A 14,743-nucleotide genomic window follows, 5' to 3' on the forward strand; every position below is an offset into this window, starting at 1 on the left:
TTTAGATCCGGTTCAATCCAAGCCATCTTTTACTCTTCTGTTTGTTGAATTTTACTTTTCCTTGTTTAATTTCTGCAAATCCAACTCCCAATTCCCTTTACAATTTAAGCCATTTACATTTCTTGCACTTTAAGATTCTGCAATTTACATTTCTTGCGTTCTAAGTTTCTGCCATTTAATTTCTTGCTCTTTAAGATTCAGCACTTTATTTCCTGTTCCCTTTAATTTCATGCCAATTACCCATTCCCTTTATTTTCCATGCAATTTAAATTCTGCAAATCACAAATCACTCAACCAAATCTTGATTCGCTTGACTAAATCAACCACTAAACTAAAATTGCTCAATCCTTCAATCCCTGTGGGATCGACCTCACTCCCGTGAGTTATTATTACTTGATGCGACCCGGTGCACTTGCCGGTGAGTTTTGTGTCGGATCGTTTTCCGCACATCAAGTTTTTGGCACCGTTGCCGGGGATTGAAAAAGATTGACAATGAATAAGTGAAGTGGAGATCTAGATCAAGCACTTTTTCTTTTCTATTTCTTTAACTTTTGACTAACACGCTAACTGTTTGAATTTTTGCCTAAGCTAACTAATGTTTCACTTCAGCCATGGATTGAAGTGTTATTGCTTTTCTGGTATTGTGTGATTCTTGTGTTTTGCTTGTATGTCAGATGCAAGAAGAGAGATCCCTACCTTTCATGAAACTGACGAAAGAATCCTCCGAAGGCTAAGAAGAGAAGCAAGAGAAAAAAATGTTGCTGGAGAGGAAGAATCAGATGAAGAATATCATGAATTGGAGGAACACTCAACAAATCCAACAAATCCACCAGTGAGAATGGCCAACAACAATGGTCAACCCCAAAGGAGAATCTTGGCTTCATATACATTTGCTAATCCAAGGCATTGTGGGAGTAGCATCCTTACCCCAAATGTCGATGCAAATAACTTTGAATTGAAGCCCCAACTCATCACCTTGGTGCAGAACAACTGTTCTTATGGAGGAGGCCCCTTGAAAGATCCAAACCAGCACCTATCCACCTTCCTGAGGATATGTAACACAGTGAAGACCAATGGTGTACATCCTGACAGTTACAAATTGTTGTTGTTTCCATTTTCCCTGAGGGACAAAGCTACTCAATGGTTGGAGTCATTTCCAAGAGAAAGCATCAACAATTGGGAGGATCTAGTGAGCAAGTTCCTAGCAAAGTTTTATCCTCCTCAAAGGATCATCAGGCTCAAAACAGAGGTTCAAACATTTACTCAGATGGATAGAGAGTCATTGTATGAAGCATGGGAGAGATACAAGGCTCTAATCAGGAAGTGCCCTCCTGAGATGTTTAATGAATGGGATAAACTCCAAAATTTCTATGAAGGACTGACAATGAAAGCTCAAGAGGCACTTGACTATTCCGCAGGAGGCTCGATGCAACTTATGAAGACAGCTGAAGAAGCTCAGAACCTCATTGATATGGTGGCAAACAATCAATACTTCTTTGCTCATCAGAGACAACGCCAACCATCACTAAGGAAAGGAGTGTTAGAAATGGAAGGGGTGGACACCATCCTAGCTCAAAACAAGATAATGCAGCAGCAGATTCAAGAACAATTTGAGCAGATGGCTAAAAAGATTGATAGTTTACAAGTTGCAGCAGTGAATACAAGCCAACCATCAACCACATGGGGACAAAATAAAGAAAACCAAGAAAATCAGCAGCAGGAACTACCTCAATATGTGCACAACCAAGGCTCAGGCCAAAATGAGGTTTATGGTGACACCTACAATCCATCCTGGAAGAACCATCCAAATCTCAGATGGGGAGATAACCACACCCACAGCCAGCAACCGTGGCAGAAAAACTCAAACCAAAACAACTCAAGAAACACAACTTACTCAAACCACGACCAGCAAAACACTAATAATAATCAATACAAGAAACCACAAAATACATATCAACCACCCCACCACAATCCACAAACTCATCAAAATAGCATTTCCGCACCAACATCTAACCCCCAAAACTACCACACTACCCCTACAAATAACTTCCAGCAACCACATTCCACCCCCATCATACCACCAATAGACCATCATGAAAGTAGAATTTCAAGTCTTGAGGCAGCCATACAAGCAATTGCTCAGTCCACTCAAAGCTTAGTCAAAGTGCAAGAGAGAAATGAAGCTACCATGAAGAGCCTTGAACGACAAGTGGGACAATTGGCCAAACAAGCTAAACGGCCAACCAATGTTCTCCCAAGTGATACAATCTCCAATCCAAAGGACAAAGGAAAAGCTACAAAGTGGGAGGAGTGCAAAGCAATCATAGTGGGAAGTGAAAAGACTAGGGAGAAGGAAGCCATCAATCAAGAAGAACACAACAGAGAAGTTCCACAAGAAGAGACAGAAGAGAGAAGTGAAGAGGAGAGAAAGACCAAGAATGCAAAAAGCTCAAAGAAAGATGAGGACATCCTTGAAACACAGCTACAAGAGAAGAAGGAAGGGGTGAAGCCAGATGTCCCCAAACTTCCGTACCTTCAGAGGTTCAAAAAAGAAAACGAGGATAAGCAATACTCAAAATTCCTGGATATATTCAAGACTCTCAGCATCAATATTCCTTTCTTAGAAGCACTTGAACAGATGCCATTATATGCCAAATTTATGAAAGAAGTACTCACAAAGAAAAGATCCCTGAAGGAAGGACAGATTGTTGAGATGACAAAGGAATGTAGTGCTATCCTCCAAAGAGAGTTGCCAGAGAAGAAAGATGATCTTGGGAGTTTTTACATACCTTGCACCATAGGAAACATAACAATTGAAAAGTCATTTTGTGACCTCGGTGCAGGTATAAACTTGATGCCTTTGTCTCTAATGAGGAAACTTCAAATTTCTGAGCTGAAGTCCACACGAATAGTTCTCCAAATGGCTGATAAATCCATTAAGCAAGCACTGGGAGTTGTGGAGAATGTGTTGGTAAAAGTGGGAAAATTCTTTCTCCCAGCTGATTTTGTCATCCTGGATATGGATGAAGACCCTAACACTCCCATCATCCTGGGGAGGCCTTTCCTGGCTACGGGCAGAGCATTGATAGATGTTGAAAAATGAGAATTGTTGTTAAGAGTGCATGATGAGCACCTAGCATTCCATGTTTTTAAAATCCTGCATGAGCCCACTCAAGAAGAAGATTGTATGAAGGATAAGGCCAAGGATCAAAGCTTGAAGGAGGCATTCAATGAGTTAACTCCAAGACTTCTACATCCATGCTTGAAAGAAGTAGAGATGGTGCAACAGACCAAAGAAATCAAGGAGGAACTAGATCCAAAACCCCCAGATGAGAACCTCAACATTCCAGATAAAGAACCACCAAGGCACGAATCATCTCTTAAGAAAGAAGAGAAGAAGAAGAGGCCAAAAGGGTGGAAAAACAAGAAAATTCCCACTAAAGGCTTTTCACCAGGGGATAAAGTAGTGTTAAACACCCAACCAATGAAGGTGTCCCCACAATCATCTGAATGCTATACTGTGAACCGGATCCTTTCACTTGAACACCTAGAGATCATCAAAGAGGAGACCGGAAGAAAGTTCACAGTAAGAGGAGAAAAGCTGAGACACTATGATTTTCAACCTCCATGATCAAAAGAACAAGATGTCAAGCTAGTGACATTAAAAGAGCGCTTGTTGGGAGGCAACCCAACCTGAGGTAATTTTCTTTTCATAGCTTTTTCAATAAAAATGTTGAATAATTAAGTATGTATTGCAAGGAGCTAAGTTTGGTGTTGCGCACCAAAACAATTTAAGGGAGAATGAAGGATTCTAAGTTCGGTGTTCCACCAAAATCTCATTTAAAAGCATATTCTCACCTCTTGCATAATGATAGCTCCAAGCAATCAGACAAATTATTCAACCAGTTAATTGCTTCTTAGTGTGGTTCCATAACCTTTAGCAAGGCCAAAAGAATTTATAAATGTACAACCTGTTGCATTAGAGACAGTGGCAAGGAATTAAGTTTGGTGTTCCCACACCAAATTGAATCCAAAAAGCCACACTCAATTCATGCATACTAACCAGTCACCTAAGGGCTTGAGAAGCAAGCAACTTTTGAGAATTATGCAGGGAACGAACCACCATTTGAAGACATTATGCATCATGACTCAAAAGGGGCACAACAGAAGGAAGAACAAAAGAACTGCAAACCAATAGGTTGTATTTATACTTAACTTTTGCTGTTGAGAAGTGCTTTGATTTATGTCTTGCTAAAGTGTTCATCTAGTTCAAGTAGATTCAATTTTCTTTTGCAATAAGTAAGCTAGTCCAAGTGTGTGCTTGTATGTTTACTTTCACTTAACTAACTGCATGCTTTGTCCCCTGCATCTTTAATTCAATAAAAAGAAATGTTTAGAATGTGAAGTAAGATAGTTCTCTGTTAGATAGAAGTACAATAAAAGTAAGTGGTGGTATGCATGTGTGATTGTATGATAGCTCACTTTTAGTGAATAAGAGAACTAGGATGTCTCCTTCTAAGTAGAAAGTAGCCTACTGTCTATGAATCTCAATCAAATAAAATTTCTTGGTTAAAAAGAAAAACAAAAAGAGAAAAGAAAAAGGCCAAAAATGGCAACAAAACAAAAGAAAAAAGAAATAAAGCTAGACACCAATAGCTTGAACCTTAGAATATATGCCTGTGGTGTCTTTGTACTAGGATCTGCTTGGATTATTAAGTTCTTTGGAGTGCATCAACACTTGGTGACTTGGGTTAACTAACCCGGGATCATCAGCTGAAAGTCCACTATCAAGAGCAACCTAACTACAAGGCATTTAGTAACCCAAAGAGGTGCTGGGCATCAATGTTTTAAGAAGGAATGTAAGCCAAGTGTCTATAGTGAATAATGTGTCAAGTATAAAGAAAAGAAAATGAACTTGCTACACATGACACTCAAATAAAGCTTATGAACAAAATAATAGCCAAGGATAAAGGAATAATGAGAGGTCATAGCAGTATGTTATTTGAAGCTTGAAGGAGACTTTCTAGGCTTAAGAGTCAATAAGAAGTGAGTGTTTACATATCCACATAAAACCCCATGAACTACCAATAACACTCTACTAGCATGAACATCCTCTTCCATTTCATTCTTTCTTCTCAATAAATCTTCTCTTGCTTGGGGACAAGCAAGCTTTAAGTTTGGTGTTGTGATGACAAGTCATCTTAGCCTAGTTTCACTAGTCTTTTTCTTTTGTTTTCAAATGAATTATGCACTTTCTTGAGCCATAAGCAAGCCAATTGGGTAGATTTTCATGCTTCCTTTGATTTAATCAACCATAGATGAATTAATGCAATTTTATGAGGTTTTATGCTATAATTGTCACATATTATGAAAGAATGAATATCTCATGATTTTGAGCATAGCTTTGATGTGTTTGGTTGATTAATAATAGGTGAAGAAAGCTTGGAGAAAGGTTGAAGCAAGAAGGAATGGCTAGGAGGAAGAGAGGACAAAAAGTTTGAGCAAAAGTTTGCCTCAAACTTTAGCTCAAACTTTTGGAATAAGTGAAAACGAACCAGGGAGCAAAAAGCTTGACCAAAAGTTTGCCTCAAACTTTTGCGCAAACTTTTGGGCAAAAAGCTTGAGCAAAAGTTTGCCTCAAAATTTTTGGCAAACTTTTGGGAGAAAAGCTTGAGCCAACGTTTGCCTCAAACTTTTTGGCAAACGTTGGCCTCACAAATCAACATCCTGGAGAGCAAAAGTTTGCGCCAACGTTTGCCTCAAACTTTTTGGCAAACGTTGGCGCCATGAGTGTGCAAGGGGGAGCCAACGTTTGAGCAAAAGTTTGACCCCAAACTTTGGCTCAAACATTGGTAGCAGCAAGGATGGGGTGGCTGATATGAAAAGTTTGAGTAAAAGTTTGCCTCAAACTTTTACTCAAACTTTTACTCAAGCTTACATGATTCCAAACCCGGTTCACTTCGGTTCTTCTCCAAACTCCAAGAGCAATCAACCAAGGCCTCTATCAACCCAATTCCATCAAGAGCAAAGGCCCAATTCAAGGCTTGAAGACCATTTGAAGAAAGTTTATAAATAGCTTAGGATTTGAAGTTTCAAGAGAGCTTCCTTTTTAGAATTTTCATCACTTACAGTAGAGGGCTTTCTTTTCGGTTTGGATTGAATGCACTTAGTAGAGAGCTCAACTTTACATTTAGCATTGTTGTTTTAATTCAAGAGAATTTGGGAGGAGAATTGATCTCTCTTCTTCCTTGTTCTTGCCCAGCACTCTTTACTTTTCTTGTCTTGGATCTTGGGTTGGAGAATTGAAGGAATTCTGTTTCAATCTCATCCTGAGATCTCTCTGTTTAATTTTACTACATAATTGAATTCCCAATTCTGTTACTTGCTTCTTCATCTACTTTCTCTGCAATTTACATTTCCTTTGAAATTGCTCTTGTTGGATCTAGGAAGGCATTGAGATCTAGACTTGGTTATCTAGTCTCTTGGATCCTGAGATCTGAATTATCATTTTAATTTCTCTATTTAACGCTTTTCATGTTCATTTACATTTCCGTTTTAGATCCGGTTCAATCCAAGCCATCTTTTACTCTTCTGTTTGTTGAATTTTACTTTTCCTTGTTTAATTTCTGCAAATCCAACTCCCAATTCCCTTTACAATTTAAGCCATTTACATTTCTTGCACTTTAAGATTCTGCAATTTACATTTCTTGCATTCTAAGTTTCTGCCATTTAATTTCTTGCTCTTTAAGATTCAGCACTTTATTTCCTGTTCCCTTTAATTTCATGCCAATTACCCATTCCCTTTATTTTCCATGCAATTTAAATTCTGCAAATCACAAATCACTCAACCAAATCTTGATTCGCTTGACTAAATCAACCACTAAACTAAAATTGCTCAATCCTTCAATCCCTGTGGGATCGACCTCACTCCCGTGAGTTATTATTACTTGATGCGACCCGGTGCACTTGCCGGTGAGTTTTGTGTCGGATCGTTTTCCGCACATCAGTCCCAAGCGCCTCAGAACAACCAACATCAGACCCTTCAAATCACTTACCCCTCTTCCTCTTCTAATGATGAGATACTTCGTTCTCTTACACAAGGACAACAAGACATTCAGACTACACTTAACTCTACCATAAACGGTCTGAATGCCACTTTACAAGCTCTCGTCTCCCGGATGGATTCATTGTCTACCCCCAACAATCAACCTTCAAGCTCCAGTGCAATTTCTTCTCAACCTTTACCCAACCCCAAAGGTGGAATCAATGCCATCACTTTGAGGTCCGGAACCACACTACAAAAGAGGAGTCAAGCTCAAAGGAGAACATTCAAGTTGAAGATATTGTTGAGGTGGAGGATGCTGAAGAGGAGGATGAAGTACAAGACATGGTTGAAGAAGAAGCAGCTCAACCAGAGATTAGCGCACCAAAGGAAGCTGAAGCTACAAGAGACGCCATCCCTATCCCCTTTCCACACCTTGCTAGGAAGTCCAGAAAGCAGATGGAGCTCGACCCAAAGATAGTGGAGATCTTCAAAAAGGTTGAGGTAACCATTCCCCTTTTTGATGCCATTCACCAGGTACCTAAATATGCGAAGTTTTTAAAGGATTTGTGCATGCATAAGGATAGAATACAGGATTTAGAAACTATTCCCTTAGATAGCTCTATATCTGCTTTAATGGGTGCCATACCAAAAAAATATGGGGATTCGGGGCCATGTATGGTTACCTGTACCATTGAGGATGTAACATTTTCTGACTGCATGTGTGATTTAGGAGCGTGTGTTAGCATTATGCCATTGTCTGTATATGATGCTTTGAGGCTCCCTCCCTTAAAAAGGTCGGCAGCTCGTTTTGTTTTGGCAGATAAAAGCATAATCACGGTGGTTGGAATTGCTGAAGATGTGCTGGTGAGCATTAAGGGGCTCACATTTCCTATTGACTTCTATATTTTGGAGATGCCCCCTAATGACTCAGGAAGACCATCATCCATCCTGCTTGGAAGGCCATTCCTAAAGACTTCAAAGTTCAAATTGGATGCCTTCTCAGGAACTTACTCTTTTGAGATAGATGGCAGAGCAGTGAGCTTCAACTTGTATGAAGCTATGAAGCACCCTCCGGAAGATGATTCCATCTTCCAGTGCAACATCTTTGATGAGACTGTAGCTGCAGTTCACCAAGAAGAAGTAGAAGAGATGCACATGAAACACGATCCAAGTGTGGGAAAACCCTCTGAACATAATGAGGACACTTTGCCACCATCACTAGCTCCAGATGATCAAATGCCTAGCCATGGGCAGAAAATGGGGTTAAAGCCCTTTCCACCCCACCTCAAGTATGCTTACCTTGAGGATAATCAAAAGCTCCCAATTATCATTACAAGAGAACTCACATCCCAACAGGAGGAGCAGCTGCTTAGTGTGCTGAGAAAACACAAGAAAGCAATTGGGTGGAGCTTGGCGGATATAGTAGGCATCAGCCCTCAAGTTTGTGAGCACAGAATATTTTTAGAAGAGGGAGCAAGGCCTGTCCATCAACCTCAAAAGAGATTTAATCCTACCATCTTGGAAGTTGTCAAGAAGGAAGTGACCAGACTGCTTGAAGCTGATATCATCTATCCAATCTCGGATAGTAAATGGGTAAGCCCAGTACAAGTGGTACCCAAGAAGTCTGGAGTCACAACAGTGAAGAATGAGCATGGAGAGCTCATAGCAACTAGAGTGCAGAATTCCTAGAGAGTTTGCATTGATTACAGGCGCCTCAACCAGGCTACTCGCAAGGATCACTACCCCCTGCCATTCATTGATCAAATGCTTGATCTCCTGTCAGGTAAATGACACTACTGCTTTTTAGACGGTTACACAGGCTATTTTCAAATTCATATAGCTTCTACTAAAGATCAGAAAAAGACTACGTTTACATGTCCCTTTGGAACGTATGCATACAAGAGAATGCCTTTTGGCTTATGTAATGCACCGGCTACTTTCTAAAGATGCATGATGAGTATTTTCTCAGATCTTATTGAGAGCTGTATGGAAGTTTTTGTGGATGATTTTAGTGTGTATGGTGATTCTTTTAACCTTTGCTTGGATAGTTTAGCTAGAGTATTAGACAAGTGTGTTAGTTCAAACCTTGTATTAAATTTTGAAAATGTCATTTTATGGTAAAACAAGGAATTGTTCTAGGACATGTTGTTTCCAATACTAGTATTTCTGTAGATCTAGCAAAGGTAGATGCGATTTCTGGTTTACCTTACCCCTCCTCCGTGAAGGAAGTTCGTTCTTTCCTTGGTCATGTAGATTTCTACCGGAGATTTATCAAGGACTTCAGTAAGGTAGCATTGCCTTTATCCAGACTGCTGCAGAAGGATGTTGAGTTCGAGCTGAGTGAGGACTGCATGGAAGCGTTTGATAAGCTGAAGATCACCTTGACTCAAGCTCTGATTGTGAGAGGACCAGACTGGAGCCAGTCATTTGAGATTATGTGTGATGCCTCCAACCATGCAGTGGGAGCGGCGCTAGCTCAGCGCGAAGGTAAGGACCCTTTTATAATTGCATATGCCTCTAAGACCTTAGACGCTACTCAGTCTAACTATATTACCACTAAAAAGAGCTTCTGGCTATTGTTTTTGCTCTGGATAAATTCCGAGCCAACTTACTTGGTACTAAGGTGGTAGTACACTCAGACCATTGATGAACGAATTTTTGACGGTTTAGAATTCTCAAATGAAATCTCGTCGAAGTATAGTTTCTAAACCAACACTAATCCTTTCATGCAAAAAATTTGTTTGTCACTAAAACAAACCTCTAAAATTATAAACTGAAGTATTTAAACCTCGGGTCATCTCTCAAAAGAATTGCAGGGTAGTATTCTTGTTGTTGGCTATGGACATGTATATTTTGGGGTTTTGATTAGCAAACAAGAAAAGTAAATAATAAAGGAATTCAAATGATAAAAAGGTCTTGGCAAGGGTTGGTGGTCAAGGTTCTCTATCCTTATCACTAACCACAACATGATAATTGCAAGGATCAATCCCACTAAGTCATCCTCTAACAAGTAAAGGAAAGTCAAATGAGCTATATCAATCCAAGTCCATAAGTCCTAGCTATTCACTAATTGAATTAATGAGAGCTAGAGTCAATGGCTACCAACTATCAATCACTTGGATATTAGCAACTCAAGAATTCCTAAGTTACCTTCCCAACCTAAGAACATAAAATTCTACTCTAACATCTTTTCAAGCATTTTGACAAACACTTGGAAGGTATAAAAGAAAAACATAGTAAATTGACAACAAGAATGGAATCTAACAATAATTATTGCAAGGAATTAACAACAAAAATCAAAAGGAACACAATTATTATGAATTACCTCAAATTGCATTAAAAGAAAATAAAAGAAACAAAAGTAGATCCACAACAAAGTATAGAAACAAAATAGAAGAAATTACAACAAGAGAATGAAAGAACAAGATATAGAAACATAGAATTGAAAGGTAGAAGTAGATGAAAGCAAAGATTAAAACCTAGATCTGAGAGGAGAGATTAACCTAAACCTAATCCTAATTCTAGAGGGAAGAGAGAGCTTCTCTCTCTAGAAAACTAAGCTAAAACTAGATCTAAAGTGTAATGAATGTCTAATGGTGTGAAGTGATGCCTTCCCTTTCAATCCTTAGTTTCTTTTATCTTTTCCTTCAAAAACTCAGCTCCAAATGAGGCCAGAAACCCTCCAACATCGCCAGGCACGAGTTTGACTAAGAAAATCACGTATGGCCTTCGGCGCGTACATGTCCATGGAGCTTTTCGCAATCCACGTGGGAGCGCTTAGTGCACGCGCGCGTCCATGGGCGTTTTCCAAATCTTTGACTTTTCATGATTTCTCTACTTTGTATGCTTTCCTTTCACTCCTTTGATCATTTCCTAGCCCTTTTCAATCTAAAATCACTAACAAACAAATCAAGGCATCTAGTGGAATCAAAGGAAGATAAAAATCATCAAATTAAAGGTCTAAAAAGCATGTTTTCACATCTAAGCACAAATAAAGAGACAACCATAAAATCATGCTATTTCATTGAATAAATGTGAGGAAAGGTTATCAAAATGCTCTAAATTCAACACAAGATAAACCCTAAAAAGGGGTTTATCAACCTCCCCACACTTAAACCTTAGCATGTCCTCATGCTAAATTAAGAAGGAAACAAGGGGAATGACATTTATTCAATGCAACTAAACTATCTAAATGCAAACTATCTATATGGATGCAAATGCTTGGTCAAAACAAATCAACTTCCAAGAGAACGTATACAAGCACAAGGGCTAACTCAATAAGAATCAAATCCAACCCACAATTGTATTGAACTATTAAAAATATTTACAGACTTGCAAAAATATAGATGATAGTGGTGAATACATGTAATTGAGCAATCGAACCCTCACCGGATGTGTATCCGCTCTATTCACTCAAGTGTTTAGGGGTTGATTCACTCAATTCTCCCCTAATCATGCTTTCCAAAATTTGTTCTTCATCTAACAATCAACAATCATTCAATGCATGTATACAAATATCATGAGATCTTTCCATAAGGTTGTAATGGGGCTAGGGTCAAGGTAGGATCATGTACGGTTAAGTGGACTAGGATTTGAATTTTTGATTAGTCTAGACTTTCCCACGTAACCTATATAATAACCTAGTACTAACCTAACTACCCATCCTTCACTTTTCACATACTTATGCATTTTCTCTTGATTTTCACAACACTTATGGATTGGCTCTTATTGGACTTTACTTTAGGGCATTTTGTCCCCTTTTATTGTTTTTCTTCTTTTTCTTTCTTTTTCTTTTTTTTCTTTTCTTTTCCTTTTCACATTTATTTTTTTTCTTTTTCTTTTGTTTTTCTCATTTTTTTCTTTCAAGTTACATACAAGAATACCAATGCATAAGGTCTATACATTTAATCAATACATGAGTACGCACCTAATTCCCAAATATAGAAATACAAAACACCCTTTATCCCAACCAATGTTCCCAAATCTCCCTAAACTTGAATAGTAAACACTCTCACTAGTCTAAGCTAATCAAAGATCCAAACAAGGAATTTTTATTGTTTTCCGCTTTAGGCTTGTAATGTGCTAAAATAAAGAACAATTGGGTTAAGCGTAAGCTCAAAATTGGTTGACAATGGAGAGTAAAAGGTAGGCTATTTGGGTAAGTGAGCTAATAAAATAATGGCCTCAATAATATAAATGCATAAATACAAGGAATAATTGGACATATAGACTTAAACAAATCAAGGATCACAATCATAGGAAGAGAACAATTTCACACAAGAAGAAAAATAAGTGGTTATAAGATGTAACCACACAATTAGGCTCAAAACTCACAAGCTTGTGTTCTTAGCTCAAAACATGCTTCACAAAATATGAATTCATGCAAGTTCATCAAAAATTTTTCAATCAATTGAGGTGGTGCCCTATAGATAAATTCCTTGGAAAATTTTATTGTTTTGACTAAGCTTATTAATGTAATGTTGTGATTGAGAAATTTTAAAAATTCCTTAGTTAATCCCTTTTTCAATCAAACGGTGTCATATGTAAAAAGGGTCAATTAGGTCTCAACAGTCCAAAATATTTTTCTAATCACAACCAAAGGCTCAAACAAGCTATAACAACTATATAGAGCAAAAGTGAACATATAAAGCAAAAGTGTAAAATCCAGCAAACTAAACAAAAGTATCCATGATAAACCACTATTTTATAGTTTATCTTGTGCTAATTTGAGTGGTTTTTATCAAGTCTTTGCTCACTTATTCATATGATTTGCATGGTTTTACAAATCCTTCCTTATTCTGTGATATGGTTGAAAACATGTTTCCTAGACCTTTAAACTGTTAATTTTGAATATCCTTTATTACCATTCGATGGCGTGATTTGTGTGTTAAGTATTTTCAGGCTTTATAGGGCAGGAATGGCTTAGAAGATGGAAAGGAAACATGCAAAAGTGGAAGGAACGCGAAAAATGGAGTTTTGAAGAGCTTGCAGCGACGCATACGCGTGACTGATGCATACGCGTGAAAAGGAATTCGCCAAATGACGAGTACGCATGACCTACGCGTACGCGTGACATGCATCACTTGCAGAAAGTTGCAGAAAGCGCCGGGGGCGATTTCTGGGCTCCTTTTTGGCCCAATTCCAAGCACAGGAACACAGAATAGAGGCTGGAGAATGGGGGAATCATTGATCATTCATTCATAATTCACAATTTAGGTTTTAGATGTAGTTTCTAGAGAGAGAGAGAGGCTCTCTCCTCTCTCTAGGTTTTAGGATTTAGGATTTCTCTTAGGTTAAGTTTACTTCTTCTCCATTCTAGGTTCAATGTTCCTTTAATTTAGTTTCTCTTCTACTTTTATTTATTCTAGTGATTTGGTTCATCTATTTCTCTTGTTAATTACTTATTTTCCCAATTTGGTTTATGAACCTTCCAATGTTAGATTTGATTTTATATTTAATACAATTTGAGGTATTTCAGATTTATGATTTTAATTTAGCTTTTTACATTCTTAGCTTGAATTGATTAATTCGAGACACTTGAGTTATCAAACTCCTTTGTCAATTGATAATTGGAATTTGTTGGTTGGTTTGGATCCCTCTAAAGCTAGTCTTTCCTTAGGAGTTGACTAGGGCTTGAGGAATCAAGTTGATTAGTCCATTTGACTTTTCTTTATTTAGTAAGGGTTAACTAAGTGGGAGTAATGAACAATTCTCATCACAATTGATAAGGATAACTAGGATAGGACGTCCAGTTTTCATACCTTGCTAAGAGTTTTATTAGTTATTAATTTAATTCTTACAATTTACTTTTCCTTGTTCCTTATTCAAAAATCCCGAAAAGATAATCTTCTATAACCAATAATAAATACACCTCCCTATAATTCCTTGAGAGACGACACGAGGTTTGAATACTTTGGTTATTATTTTTATTGGGTTTGCTTTAGTGACAAACAAGTTTTTGTACGAAAGGATTCTTTGTTGGTTTAGAAACTATACTAGCAACGAGGATTTATCTGTGAAATTTCTTTACTGACAGAAAATCCATTCGTCAATCCACAATCCACAATACTAATATATACAATGATCCAAAAGGTGCAAAATAAAGCAAAATAACATAAACTAGGAGATAGTGCCCGAAAATGTTCACCAAATCCACCGACGGCGACGATGGTGACCTCCCCACACTTTATCATCCTCGATGCTACTGATCAGGCTCATGGTGAGGGTCAACAGTCGTATCTGGCTCCGGCTGGGTCTCAGGCTGGGGCACTGGCTCCTCGGGAGGCTGCTGAGTGTCCTGGGTAGCCTGCGTCTGTGGGGGTTCCTCTTGCTGAGTCGGCTCCTCAACATGCTCCTCCGCGTGCTCTTCCTCGTGATTCTCCTCATCGGATGCGGAAGAGTTGGGAAGAGGGGGTAGTTGAATGCCCTGTGCTGCGAATGCCTGATCCACTCTATCAAGGCGCCGCATAATACGGCACTCACTGCGCTCTATGAATCGAAATAGACGCTGAACCAGAAGATAGGTCGGCTCGGGTCCTGGTGGTGGTAAAGGTGCTACTGCTGCCACTGAAGAAGAGGGTCCTACCGCTGCGGTAGAAGATGAAGGTCTAGCTACCTCTACTGCTGCTCTACTCAAGAGCGGCGCCTGGATGGGGGCTTCTCGTGCACCCACGTACCCCACAGAATAGTAACCTCCTT

Source organism: Arachis ipaensis, chromosome B6 (assembly GCF_059453495.1).
Source record: "Arachis ipaensis isolate K30076 ecotype BB chromosome B6, ASM5945349v1, whole genome shotgun sequence".
In the NCBI taxonomy this organism is placed as follows: Eukaryota; Viridiplantae; Streptophyta; class Magnoliopsida; order Fabales; family Fabaceae; genus Arachis; species Arachis ipaensis.